We start from the raw sequence: 14,907 nt of genomic DNA, 5'->3' as shown, positions 1-14,907 counted from the left end.
CCAAAGAAAGCTTTATATTACATACCACAACAAAGAAGAAGAAGGGGAAGGTCTTCATTGCAATTGTCTAGGAAGAATATGTATGGCACATAATGAGAGATAGAGCCATCAAAGAAGACGAATGGATGGACAGAAGTCGATGGCGGTCGAAATGCGACAAGCGGCAGAGGGCAGAGGACGTAAGAACCTCGCTTATAGATAGATAGATATCTTATGTGAGTGATTACAAATCAATATTGTACTGGAAATAGGTGTTACAGTCACATCAGATGTGAAGATTTTTACCCTAAGATCAGAGGCTTGGCCCTGCACCACAAATAATTTTTTAATAGGTATGTTGTATGTCGACAATTACTCTTCTATGGGGCATCTATGATCTATAAGAAGAGGCTCTGACGATGGCATGTGCCATGCCGAAAGTACTTATAATGGCTGATTTTAATAAATAAATTTACACACTATCAGTTTTTTGAGAAAATGCGCCTGTTGCCATTTTGAGTTTGTACAAGACATACAGTATTTTTCAATTTCAATTTCTGTTTTTGCCTTCCAGCCTTCTTTTCCTACCCTTACATAAACTTGCAACTACACAAGTGGTACCATACCCACGAGGAGCTAGACTTCGCCTTTATTATATTTAACTTTTTTGGTCACTCCACTTATCATTTTCTGCAATTTTTGAAGTTATACATATGTAGATACTTCTTCAGTCGCGATTGGGAACATTGTTGAGAGCAAATTTTTATATTTATAAAAATATGAAGTAAGCGCCCAGGACAAAGTGAAGTTAGTTGCTAAATCTTTCAAGTTACGTATGTATCAGTGCAAATAAAATGTGAAAAAATATATTGGTGTTTTTAGTACATATATTTATTATAGTTTTGATGTATTTGGATTTGTATTCGTTGGAAATAGGATAATTAGTATTAAAATATAATGAAAAGAAGATTAAATAGAAATTTTAATATGATTTTTGTACAATCTGTCAAAATAATTTATTTTGATATCAATTTTACGGCCATAGCACACTGACTACATCGGTTGTCGCCCGATAACGATAATCAATCAGTGTCGATATCGGTTATGTTTTGGATAAGTGACCGCATGCGAACACCTCTCTAGGACTGTCTCTTTAAAACTCTCCACTATTCCAGCCTTTGAAATAATTTCCTTTCATTGTTTTCTACTACTTAATACCATTCGCTTACATTGGGCGCCTAAAATTGTCATTTTTAAAGCAATGATTAAGACCTGAACTGCAGATGACTCTGCTATAAAGGAACCAGAAACTGCAAAACATGCAATATACGACTGCGAGGCAGTGGACTGCAAAAGACAAAATTTATATGGGCAACCAAGAAGAGACAGACCCTCGTATATTTAGGACTCACCAAGAAGAAGACCTGTATAAACTTCTACAGGACACGAAACTTTAGACTGGGTGTAGGACAAAACATGCAATGGGCAGCCGCAGCAAAACACAATAACAACTGCACTGATAACGAAGATCCTCCGGATCAGACGGGCCCAAGAAAAAAAAAAGGATTAAGCACAAGCACGAGTCCTAATGGAATTCTACTTTCATATATATAAAATTTGTCAATCTCCTCCGCAGCGTTCCTTAAAATATTATGACATGAACGACCAGTTATAAAATAACAGTTTGTAGAATCACAACCTAACTCTAGAAGAGTCCGCATTTAGTCACCAAGTCTATGTCCGATTGAACCATTAGTAATCGAAACACAGCCAAATATTTTTTCGTTATTTGTCTCACTCGCTTTTGTGAGGTAGATTGTATATTAGAATAGGACAAACAAAAATTCAGCATGCTAGTCATTATGAATTGATGAAATGTATTCGATAACAGTATTGGACTGACCCAATTACGCGTTTCAAAATATAATTGAAGCTATTCTGGTTATTGATTTCTGCTAATTTGATATAATATGTACTTGTTTAAAAATATAAAAATGATAATAAAATCGAAATACACAAAATGTACGTTTAAAAGTTCTTTCCTTATTTCAATTTATTTGAACAGTCTAAGTAAAGTCCAAAATAAAACAGATAACTTCTTAATTATCCAGAAATACCTTAGCATATGTATGTAGGTACCATACCTACATATATAAAAAACACTGCAGATTCAGCCCCATAGGTACCTAATATTTTAAAATATTTTTGAAAATTGTTTATACCAATATTTAGAGCAAATTCGACGTGAGCATGGATAATACACAGTTTTGTTTTAGAAATGGAATATGTAGGTATCTATACAATCCTAGGTTTTGTCAAAATTAAGGATGATCCTTATTTTTGGCATTAATTTATGCCACCCTTAGACATCCGATAATAGTCTCAACTATCCTTTATCATTTTTTTCACTCCACTTACCCATTTAGACAATCTTATTCCCGCCACACGAATTAGTTGTTCCTCTTTCTTTTTGAATGCCAACATTCAGTTCCGTACATCGTAGCTGGTCTTATGGCTGTTTTATAGAATTTTCCTTTCAACTTCATTGGAATTGTTGTGTCACGCAACACACCACTCACTTTCTTCCACTTCATCCATCCAACCCTAATTCTGCTGCATGCATCTAAATCTATTTCCCTATTATTATTTCTCTGTAATTCTGAGTCTATGTACTTAAAACTATTACTTTTCACAATAATTTTACCATCCAAAAATATTATTTCATTTGTAGTTACTTCATGTTAATCTTCTTCATGTTCTCTCGAAGGTTGGCGAACATTATGACTATTTGTATTCTGCCTACATATACATTAAAGACCTGGTTAGATGAACAATTAAACTACTTCCTGACATTGCGCACTCGCGACATTCGTCGCCTTTCAACGTTAGGTTTTCCGAAAATCTTTCCCTAGATGATATTCTGAAGAAGCTGGTATTGCATTCTTCTCAGTGGCGTAGCCCGCCCCGGGTGTCACCCCCGAGCGGGTGATACCCGAGACACCCGGTCACAAAAATATAAATCGTTAATTTGTAACTTTACCCACTTTACAATCAAAATACAATTCGATATTATTTTGTGAACACACGAAGGCCAGAAAAGTCGAGGTTAAAGAAGAGGCATTTCTTGGATTTTTACCCGTTAAAAGGAAAAAAGCACTTGATCTAAGTAACGAAATTCTCAAGAATCTTGAAATTGATGATTTAGATTATTATGAAGCGCCTTTCACAGGGATACGATAATGCAGCTCTTATAAGCGGCATACGTAGAGGAATACACAAGCTAGTATTAAAGGCGTAGGAGCAAAATTTCGCCCCAATATTTTGCGCCAAAAACTCAAGAGGTTCTAATGGGGCAGTGAAGCGCAATACATGATGCTGTTTCCAGTTAGCATTTCTAGCCTCTCCTACTCAATTCCTATCCTCACCTCCACGAAGTGCGGCTTAGGCTGCACGGGGGAACCCCGGAGAACTTGAGCAACCCTGCTGGAGATTGGGTAACCAACCCCAGTGGAAGGCAGGGTCAGGGCTGACGAGGAAGGGAGAAATGGTCCTCCAAAAAGGGGGATTTGCTATGGACCAGCAACCCATACAAGGAAAAAGAAAGACGCTACGAATCGAATACTATTGCCTCGGAATAGACATGAAACACGGATTAGACCCAAGCTACGAAATAAGGACATTATTTTAGGCACATGGAACGTGCTAAGCTGGTTCAGGCCCGGAATTGCAACACATGCCATAAAACAACTTCAAAAATATAAGATGGACGTAACAGCGATCCAGGAAATGAGATGGACAGGATCGGGAAGCCTGCAAATGGAAAATTCCCTGGTTTTCTGGTCAGGAGAAGAGGAAAGGCACGAGTTTAGATGTGGGTTTGTAGTTAACGGAAAACTCAAGTCTGCTATAATTGATTTCAAACCAATCAACAAGCGCATGTGTTTTCTAAGGCTTAAAGGAAAATGGTTTAACCTAACCCTCTTCTCAACCCACGCACCAACTGAAGAATCAAATGAAGACGACAAGGAGGAATTTTATGAAATTCTAGAATAACAGTACAGAATGGCACCCAGACACGACGTCAAAATCATACTGGGAGAATTCAATGCCAAACTAGGTAAAGAGGACCATCTTAGAGCGGTGATCGGCACACATAGCTTACACGATAACACCAATGATAACGGATCAAGATTGGCAGAGTTCGCTGTAGCCAACAATATGGTAGTGAAAACTACACAGTTTCAAAGGAAAAATACACATAAAGTAACCTGGGTGTCAAATGAGGGAATCACACGAAACCAGATAGACCACGTGCTCATCGACGGAAGACACTCTAGCAATATCATCGGCGCACACAATTTAAGGGGAGCAGAAAGTGACTATGACCACTTCCTGGTCAGAATAAAAATGAGAACAAGGCTAAACACGAGACATCCAAAGCAACGCCTACGAGGAAACAGATGGGACATTTCAAGGCTCGATCTACCTGATAATGAACGCCAATATCAGTCACTGATCCAAAATAAATTGCAGACACTGGAAGAAGAAGAAACATCAACACCAGAATTGACCATAGACCAGAAATGGCAAAATATAACAAACGCCATAGAAAGCGCCGCAGCGGAAACTATAGGGAAACAAAGGAATAACAAGAAGAAAAACCAGTGGTTTGACCAGGAGTGCGAACAAAGCTTACAGCAGAAAGCAATCAAGAGGCTAGAGTTACTAACGCGACCCACAGAATAGAATAGGGAAGACTACAACAGAGTAAGAACTCAAACGAGAAGACTTTTGAGAAGAAAAAAGAAACAGTACCTAGAAGCACGAATACAGCAACTCGAGAAGGAACATAGAACCGGTCAGTCTAGATAGTTTTATAGGAACCTAAAAACAATTACGGGCAACACGATCAACAGCCCAAGATTTATAAAAGACAATGCAGGACAATTGCTCACAGACGACGAAGAGATAAGCGACCAATGGAGAAAGTATTTTGAGCAACTTTTAAATACAGAAAACCCCATAACGACAGGGCAACAAAGACAGTACCAGTTAGCCGAACCTGAAATACCAGGGCCCACACTAACTGAAGTAAAGTCCGCAATTTCGTCCCTAAAAAACCATAAAGCCCCAGGCCCAGACGGCATACAGGCGGAAATACTAAAAAAAGGGGGAGACAAACTACATCTTGAGATATATCATCTTATAAGAGAAGTCTGGGAAAGAGAAGATATACCAAAACACTGGCATTAAAGCCATATAATACCTATTCACAAGAAGGGAGACAAACAAATATGTCGGAACTATAGAGGAATATCGTTAATTAATACAACATAAAAGATTATATCCATAATACTGTTTAGAAGACTAACTCCATACGCAAAGGAAATAATAGGCGATTACCAAAGCGGATTCAGACCGGGAAGGTCGACTATAGACCAGATCTTCGTCCTACGCCAGGTGTTGGAAAAAAACTGGGAATTCATCCACGATGTACATAAAATCTTTGTGGACTTCAAACAAGCTTACGATTCTGTTAGCAGAGAAGCATTTTGGGAGACTATGGTAGAAATGGGAGTACCTAGAAAGCTGGTACGATTAGCAAAGGTGAGCACGAAGAACGCTTCCGCACGAATCAGAATTGGCAGCACCACGTCGGAGGAATTCCTCATTGACACCGGACTTAGACAAGGAAATCTTCTCGCCCCCCTGCTGTTTAACTTCGCACTGAAACATGCATAAAGGAAAGCTCAGCCACAACTGACAAACGGATTTGCCGCTTAAGGATCAAAAATACTATTAGCCTTTGCGGATGACGTGGACACAATTTCACAATCCACGAGAGATGCAAAAGAAGTTTTCGCCCTATTCGAGAACGGAGCCAAGGAAGTTGGTCTTAAGCTCAACGAGGACAAGGCCAAGTATATGGTGGTTACGAAGAACCCAAGACCAAGGGCTAGACAAAACGTAACAATTAATGAATACAATTTTGAAGTCATCAAAGAATTTAAGTACTTGGGAGCGATCATAACATATGAAAATAACTATGAAAAGGACGTGGCAGCCAGGATTATTGCAGGAAACAGGGCATATTACTCATTAAGGACCCTACTTAAATCAAAAATACTCTCAAGACCAGCAAAAATAAGAGTATATAAGACAATAATTCGTCCCACAATAACGTATGGAAGCAACACATGGACTGTGAATCAGCGGGAAACAACAAAATTACTGGTACTTGAAAGAAAGATACTGCGGACTATCTATGGGCCTTGCAAAGAAGAGACAACAGGAGAATGGAGAAGAAGACACAATGATGAACTCCAGAAAATATACGGAGATGAAAACATAGTACGCTACATTAAAGCAAACAGAATACGATGGGCGGGTCACGTACTAAGATCAAGTGACGAAAGTGTTACGGGTTAAAAGTCGCTAAGCAACTAGAAACGATTCTTATAAATCAGATTGTCATAAATTTTAATTTATTGTCACAAGTACTGGCCTAAACAATTATAAAAATCAGGCTTCTATATTGTCTTGAACATTAGCTGCTATCAAGCCATTTTTAAGTCCGAAATCATATAGAAATCAGGCATGAAGTAGGCTTTAGGTATACATTGCCACCTGTCTAGTGTCATATCTTGCTCACTTTTGATTTACACTTCATGAGGACAAGTTAGTGTTGTCTTATGAAACTCCTTGAGGATATTTAATCAGAAGTAATCCAGATAACTAATTAAGAAATATTCAATTTGATGAAGTTGAAGATTGTCTTGCTCAGCAAGGATTTAAAATATCTGGATATTTAGGTCCTCAAAACCTTTCTTTTTGGCCATACGCTATCTTTAAGGTAAGCTTTGTTTTTTTAACACCTGATTAGTTGTCTAAAGGGAAACCTTTAGTAATTTTAATTTATACCTTTTGCTCTGCTTGCATGCTGATGTATCTATTCATTTCAGGCCAACAATTTTTCTTTCTCTCCAATTCATTTTGATGTTGTGAGTTTTTTTTGAAACACCCTTGTCCAGGGTCGATATTTATATAACCTGTATATCTGTGAAGTATCGAAGTATATAAATGCAGTACGACATCATCCACGTGTATAACATCGACGAAAAAAACATAAGGTAGGATCAAACCAATACTTCTCTTAAAAGAACGTTGTTTTGCCTGTCTAAGCCACCACACCATACAGCAGTCTGACAAATATCTCGGTTTTGTATTTTTTTTTCTTGTAAATAGTACCTAAATATAATATTACATAGTTTTAAGAATTATAATATGGGTGTACGCTGAAAAGAATATTCTTAGAGGCAAATATAAACTTTAGTTGGGCTTTTTACCTTTTCCTTTTGGTTTTTTTATATATTCAATTAAGATTAATATGAATTTTTTTAGTTTTGGTTAATAAGAATAAATAGTTTGTGAATTCTCCGATTTTTTTGATTTCTTATTATTATTTTTTTGTTTGGTAGAAAATAAAACTAGTTATTTACCTTCGCATACCTTCAATAAAAACCGGTAACATCGGCGAAGAGTAACATTTGGCGCTCCAACGTAAATTTTTTTTTTATTATTTATTTTATAAAGCATTGAATATTATTACATATTATTATTTAACAGATATAAAGATATACACTGCTGTACATAACTATTATTAGGCATAAAATTTCTGATTTTTGATATGGCATAGTGGCTTAATATTAATTATTATTACATATTACACAGATATTTTGATATACACTGCTGTACATAAATATTATTAGGCATAATATTTTTGATTTTTGTGCTTTGTGGACACTTTCTTGATTTCTTGCAAATAAATAGTTAATTTTATTCCTTTATTTCCAATATACAGGGTGGCTCAAAATTATTGCACCTCATAAAATATATATTGCATAGTATTTTATCGGTTTTAGTGTTCGGATTTAACCCAATAGTTGTGTATTGACTTACTACTAGCTCGCATAACTTAAAGTAGTAGTTGAAGTTATATTTTTTTGTTTTTTGTAAGCTCGCATAACTTAAAGTAGTAGTTGAAGTTATTTTTTTTTGTTTTTTGTAACATTGGGTAAGGGTTGCGTGTTGCCATTTCACGCAAAAATATTTAAGAATAGGATATGGTCTATAATATATTGTTGAGATTTTTTTTTTGTCTTTACTTTATACTTCATCTCTTATTTATCATATTTTTTTATCTCTAACCGAGATAGGGTTTTATTTTATTCTTTTTCGGTTTACTTAATATGGAGGTTAATAGACTTTTGGATGATGAACTCAGTTATGAGTTATCAATAAGAAGTTTACCAATTGATGCAAAAGTACACACGAAAAGGGCTACGTTGAGAGAAGCTCTTAAAGCAGAAAGAGAGGGACAAAGAGATTCTCCTAAGGTGGTTAATATAGACCCATCTTTTGAGTTTTCGTTGTGCTCAGGGAAACTTAGCGATCTGGAAGAAGGTATAGAACATTTTAATGAACAGAACAGAACTAATGAATTTAAAAGAATTAGTTCTCGTCTAACACATGTTAAACTTAGACTTAACAGACTTCAATGCAACGAAAAACAGGAAGCTCAAAGGAATCAACTATTAGATTGGCACAAACGGTTACTATTAGAAGTCAACAGGATTTATGAGAGCTTTGGGAAAGATAATCAAGTAGAGCACATCTCACTTTTGGATACTTCAGTTCCATTATTGCCTGAAATTGTTCATTCCGGGTCTCATGAATGTGGTTTGGTAAACTCAGAATCATTAGCTGAAGAGCATCCTATTGAAGCTGCGCTGTTTGGAGCTACTAACAGTTCACCAACTGCAGGCAATAGAGTTTCATTCTTAAGGCAGGTTTTTGAAGAAAATCAACATGATAGCACGATACAACCACAAGTACATTCTCAAAGATGTTCTAGTTCTCTGAGGGTTTCAAGCAGAATATCAGATGGGAATCAAGAGTATATGTCCAGTGCTATAAATAGACCACTTAATTCAAGTAGAGAAATGAATTCTTCTGAAAATCACAATAGGCATACCGAACCACAAACTGATACAAGATTATCAAGGCACAATTTTAATAATGGAAGTAGTGCGACAGTACCTACAAGGGAGATTGATAATACTTTAGCTCGACATTTTAATCTGGAAACACCTTCATCTAACTTCAACAGTAAAATAATGGATTCGCTAGATTTCTTAAAGCATGATGTTCAGAACGTTGATATAAGTAGATGGAGATTACAATATGATGGAATCTCGAGCGTTACTAGTTTTCTAGAAAGAGTGGAGGAACTCAGAGTTTCAAGAGGAGTATCTAAAGAGAGACTACTTCGTTCGGCTCCAGAACTTTTTACCAAAGACGCCTTACTCTGGTACAGAATGGGAAATTTTACATTGTGGGATAATCTGGTCCAGGAACTTAGGTCTGCTTTCCAGTCCCATGACTATGAGAATTCCTTGGGAGGAAATCCGAAGAAGAACACAGGGCTCACAGGAACGAGTTATAAACTATATTTCAGTCATGGAAAATCTATTCAAGAAACTATTGATCCCCCCTAACGAAGAAGAAAGACTGAATATCATTCGTAGGAATTTGCTTCCTTATATTCAGCAGGGCTTGGCTTACACAAAAATTAGCAACATCAGTGATCTTTGTTCATTAGCCAAGGCTATGGAAGCAATGGAAACAAGGATTCGACAATTTTGCCCTCCTCCTTCAAGCACCAGATTTTTGGTAGAACCTGAATTAGCTTATAGAAAGCCGTCAACTCCTATTTTTACGAGTCCGGTTACAACACCTGTGTTTACAGAAGAAGTTGCAAATAGCGATAAATCTGAACATTTGAATAAGGGTACATGCTTTAATTGTGGATCTGAGGGACACAAGTTTAAAAATTGTAACCAGCCTAAGAAGTTCTTCTGTTATAAATGTGGATGCAACAATGTGACAACGAAAAACTGTCCCAGATGTTCAAAAAAACGCAGCTTCTCTCCCTCGGTAAGTCGGACGAGTGGAGTGGAATGTAAATCAACTCCGACAACTGATAATACAGCGGTCCTTGAATACATTTTAGCCCATGCTGAAGGTGATCAACGACCATACTTGAGTGTCTCAATTCTTGGAAAGGATATACTTGGATTATTGGATAGTGGAGCATCACGAACCATTCTTGGAAAATCTGGTTGGGATGTGTTTAAAGACATTTGCCCATTAAATGAAGATAACAAGAAATCATGTATAGTTGCTTCAGGTGCTTCATGTGAAAGTATAGGATCTATTACTGTACCAGTACGGTTAAGAGATCGGGTTCGTGTTTTGAATATTCTAGTTATCCCATCCCTTGTTTCTTCGCTTATTTTAGGTATTGACTTTTGGTCAGCTATGGGGATAGTCCCAGACCTTTTTAAGGGAGAATGGTTTTTTAACCGTGAAGAAGAGTTAAATAGTGTATTAATTTCTGGAATCCAGGACTTTGATTCATTAAATAAAGAACAATGTGATCAATTACAAAAGATTGTAGATAAAGCGTTTTTAGGAATGACATCTCAAGAGACAGGATGTATAAAGGGCGTGGAGCATGTGATACATACCAATTCACCACCCATTAAACAAAGGTACTACCCATTGTCACCAGCTCTACAAAAGGTAGTTAACACCGAACTGGACCAAATGTTAGAAAAAGGCATAGTAGAACCTTCAACCTCACCGTGGTCGTCGCCCATAGTCATGGTACAAAAGAATGACAAATGGAGATTTTGTGTTAACTATAGAAAGTTAAATGCGGTAAGCGTTCCGGATGCATATCCAATTCCTTATGTGTCATCTATTCTAGATAAACTTCGAGATGCACGATATTTAACTACCTTGGATGTCAAATCAGCATATTGGCAAATAAATGTAGCTATGGAATCTAGACCTTTAACTGCTTTCACAGTGCGTAATAGAGGTTTATTTCAGTTTCGTCGTATGCCTTTTGGACTACATTCAGCTCCTGCTACATGGCAGCGTGCAATTGACAATATTTTAGGTCCCGAATTAGACAGTTATGTTTTTGTATATCTTGATGATATAATTATTTGTACATCAACGTTTGAGCAGCATTTAAAAGTTTTAGAGACAGTATTTCAGCGTTTAACCGACGCTGGTGTTACTCTTAATAGGGAGAAGTGTTTAATATGTCGTTCAGAATTGAAGTATTTAGGCTACGTAGTAAATAAATCTGGATTACTTGTCGATCCAGAAAAGGTAGAAGCAATACTGGGAATACCGACACCGAGAACTGTTCAGGATGTTCGTCGGATTGTAGGTATGGCATCATGGTATAGGAGATTTATTCCATAATTTAGTACTGTTTCACCGCTTACTCAACTTACTCGAAAAAATGTACAATTCGTTTGGAATAAGACATGCGAGGACGCCCTGAATAAGGTTAAAGAATATTTAGTTTCGGCACCCATTTTGGCGTGTCCAGATTTTTCTTTACCACTTATAGTAGAGACAGATGCAAGTGACTATGGATTGGGGGCTGTTCTTTCTCAAAAACATGGAGATGAAGAACACGTCCTAGCTTACTTGAGTCGATCACTGACAAAAACCGAGAGGAAGTATTCTACTACAGAAAAAGAATGTCTCGCCGTTCTATTTGCTGTAGAGAAACTAAGACCATACTTAGAAGCTACTAAATTTGTAGTTATTACAGACCATTTTAGTTTAAAGTGGTTGTTTTCCATTAAAGACCCCATAGGCAGAATTGCTCGTTGGGCTCTGCGTTTGCAGGCATATGACTTTGAAGTTATACACCGGAAAGGAAAAGATCATCTAGTGCCCGACGCACTATCACGTGTAGTTCCTTGCGTAAATGCTTTGGATGTAGACTGTTCTACTTCTACACAGGTCAGTTTAGACCGATGGTACTTGGGTCTGATTTCCAAGGTCAACAAATATCCTAGAAACTATCCACTTTGGAGGGTAGAGGGAGGAAAACTTTTGAAGAATATAAAACCGCGATACCCTGAACTAGCTTCATCAGAGTGGGTAACGGTAGTTCCAAGGGAACAAAGACTAAACCTTATAAGAGATCATCATGATCCTCCAACTTATGGACACCTTGGCGTTTCAAAAACATTTGGAAGACTTAGTCAAAAATATTATTGGCCAAAGATGCGATCAGATATAGGACGGTATATTAAGAACTGTACAACATGTCAAAATGAAAAATTTGTAATTACAAACACAATGTTTAAACTCCCGAAGCGTAGACTTTACACATGGAAATCCCCTGCTGATGGTAACGGGGGGATGATTAGAAATCAAATAGATTACATTCTGGTTAACCACAGACTTAGAAATTCTATACTATCAACAAAGACCTACCCAGGTGCGGACATTTACTCTGACCACAATCCGGTTGTATCTGTGTTAAACATAAAATTAAAGAAACTAAAAAAGAAAAAAACGACTCGGATAGATTTCAATAGACTAAAAGATACAAGAACAAGAGAAGACATAAAAGAAAAAATTAATAAAAACTTGAAAGAAATTAATAGCGTGAACTCCGAAGAAGTTGAAAATAATTGGAAACAGATAAAGGCAGCACTAACAACAGCTGTTAAAGAGACGTTGACTCCTAAACGAACTGAGAGAACTAAAAGAAAGGCATGGATGACAGAAGAAATTCTTAATTTAATGGATGAGAGACGTGCCTATAAGAACAAAAACAAACAACAATATGATGCAATAAATCGAACCATAAAGAGAATGATCAAAGAGGAAAAGGAAAAGTGGCTGTCAGAACAATGCAAGGATATTGAGGAATGTGAGAGAAAGTACGATAGTTTCGGCATGCATAAGAATATCAGAGAAATGACTGGTACAAAGAAGAAGACTCATAGTGGAATGGTGAATGATTCAGAAGGAAAGATTATAATAGATTTCAAACAAAAACTCACAAGATGGAAAGAATACGTAAAAGAACTTTTTGACGACGAAAGAGAATTAATAACAGTGAAACGAGAAGAAATGAAGGGTTTAAGGATACTTAAACAAGAACTGGAATATGCTTTAAAAAACACCAAGGATGGTAAGACACCAGGGCTTGATGAAATACCGGTTGAAGTATTAAAACTTATTGATGGAGAAGTGATGAACATGATACTCGAGTTATTTAACAACATATATGATACTGGAATAATACCACAAGACTGGTTAAGGTCCACATTCATTTTAATACCTAAAAAATCAAATGTAAAAGAGTGCTCGGATTACAGAACGATTGCCTTGATGAGTCATATGCTTAAAGTTTTTCTAAAAATCATTCATAATAGAATTTTCCGCAAACTTGAAGAAGATATAAGTGAAACACAAATGGGCTTCAGGAACGGCCTTGGTACGAGGGAAGCGCTCTTTGGTGTGGGCGTACTATTTCAACGGTGTATACGCCTGCTTTATAGACTTTGAGAAGGCCTTCGATAGAGTCCGACACGACCGACTGAGACAACTTCTAGTCGAAAAGAACATTGATGAAAAAGATATTAGAATAATAACTAATTTGTATTGGAATCAAACAGCACGAGTCAAGGTAGATGATGAAATGACTGAGGAGATCAAAATATGTAGAGGAGTAAAACAGGGGTGTATTCTGTCTCCTCTTTTGTTTAATTTTTATAGCGAAGTCATATTTAAAGAAGCTCTGTCGGACGTTAGTTGTGGTGTAGTGATCAACGGAAATACAATCAATAATTTGAGATACGCTGACGACACAGTGATATTAGCAGACAATCTTACAGATCTGCAACGACTGATGGAACGCACTAACCACTACTGCAACAGCTACGGACTTACATTAAACCTCAGAAAAACTAAATGGATGGTAATAACAAAAGATCCACACGCCAGGAATGATTTGGTTGTCAATAACACGGTTATAGAAAGGGTATCCTCCTATAAATACCTTGGAGCTTGCCTGGATCATACAGGCGATCAAACAAAAGAAATAAGAGCAAGAATAGAAATAGCTAGATCAGCATTTAACAAGATGAAAATATTTCTCTGTAGTCGTGACATAAATCTTGATCTGAGAGTGCGTATGCTGCGGTGTTATATCTTCTCCACTTTATTATACGGAGTTGAGTCATGGACCATCAAGATGGGCAGCATTAAAAACATTGAAGCTTTTGAGATGTGGTGTTACCGTAGAATGCTACGTGTATCTTGGGTGGACCACGTGACGAATGCCGAAATTTTATGTCGGATCGGAAAAGGATGTGAAGTTGTACTTACTGTTAAAAGAAGAAAGCTTGAATACTTTGGCCATGTTATGAGAGGTGACAAATACTCGCTGCTGAGACTGATCATTCAGGGTAAAATCAGGGGTAAGAGAAGTATCGGTAGGCGCAGAATATCTTGGTTAAGAAATCTGAGGGAATGGTTCGGCTGCAGTTCCATCGACCTATTTAGGGCAGCCGCCAGTAAAATAAGAATAGCTGTGATGATTTCCAACCTCCGATAGGAGACGGACTTGAAGAAGAACATGTCAACGGATAAAACCAGAACAGCAACGTCCTAGAGGTCAATTGTTATCTCAGCAGCCGACTGCAAGTCATCCATGGAGTCTCATCAGTATAGACCTAGTTGGACCTTTACCTAGGACCACTTCAGGATTTTCGTATATTTTCACCGTGTTAGATTGCTTTTCCAAATTTATTTTAGCTTTCCCGATTAGAGCAGCGACATCAGCCAACATAGTTAAGTTGCTAGAAAATGAGGTGTTTCTAGTCTATGGTGTACCAGAGAGAATTTTGTTGGATAATGGAGCACAATTTCGTGGCCATACATTCCAACAACTTGTCTCAAACTATGGTATTGAATTAAAGTTTACAGCACTATACCATCCACAAGCTAATCCCGTGGAAAGAGTTCATAGAGTAATAA

Source organism: Diabrotica virgifera, chromosome 2, assembly GCF_917563875.1.
Source record: "Diabrotica virgifera virgifera chromosome 2, PGI_DIABVI_V3a".
Taxonomy (NCBI): Eukaryota; Metazoa; Arthropoda; class Insecta; order Coleoptera; family Chrysomelidae; genus Diabrotica; species Diabrotica virgifera.
The sequence above is the reverse complement of the archived record's forward strand: the minus strand, read 5'-3'. Positions refer to the sequence as shown.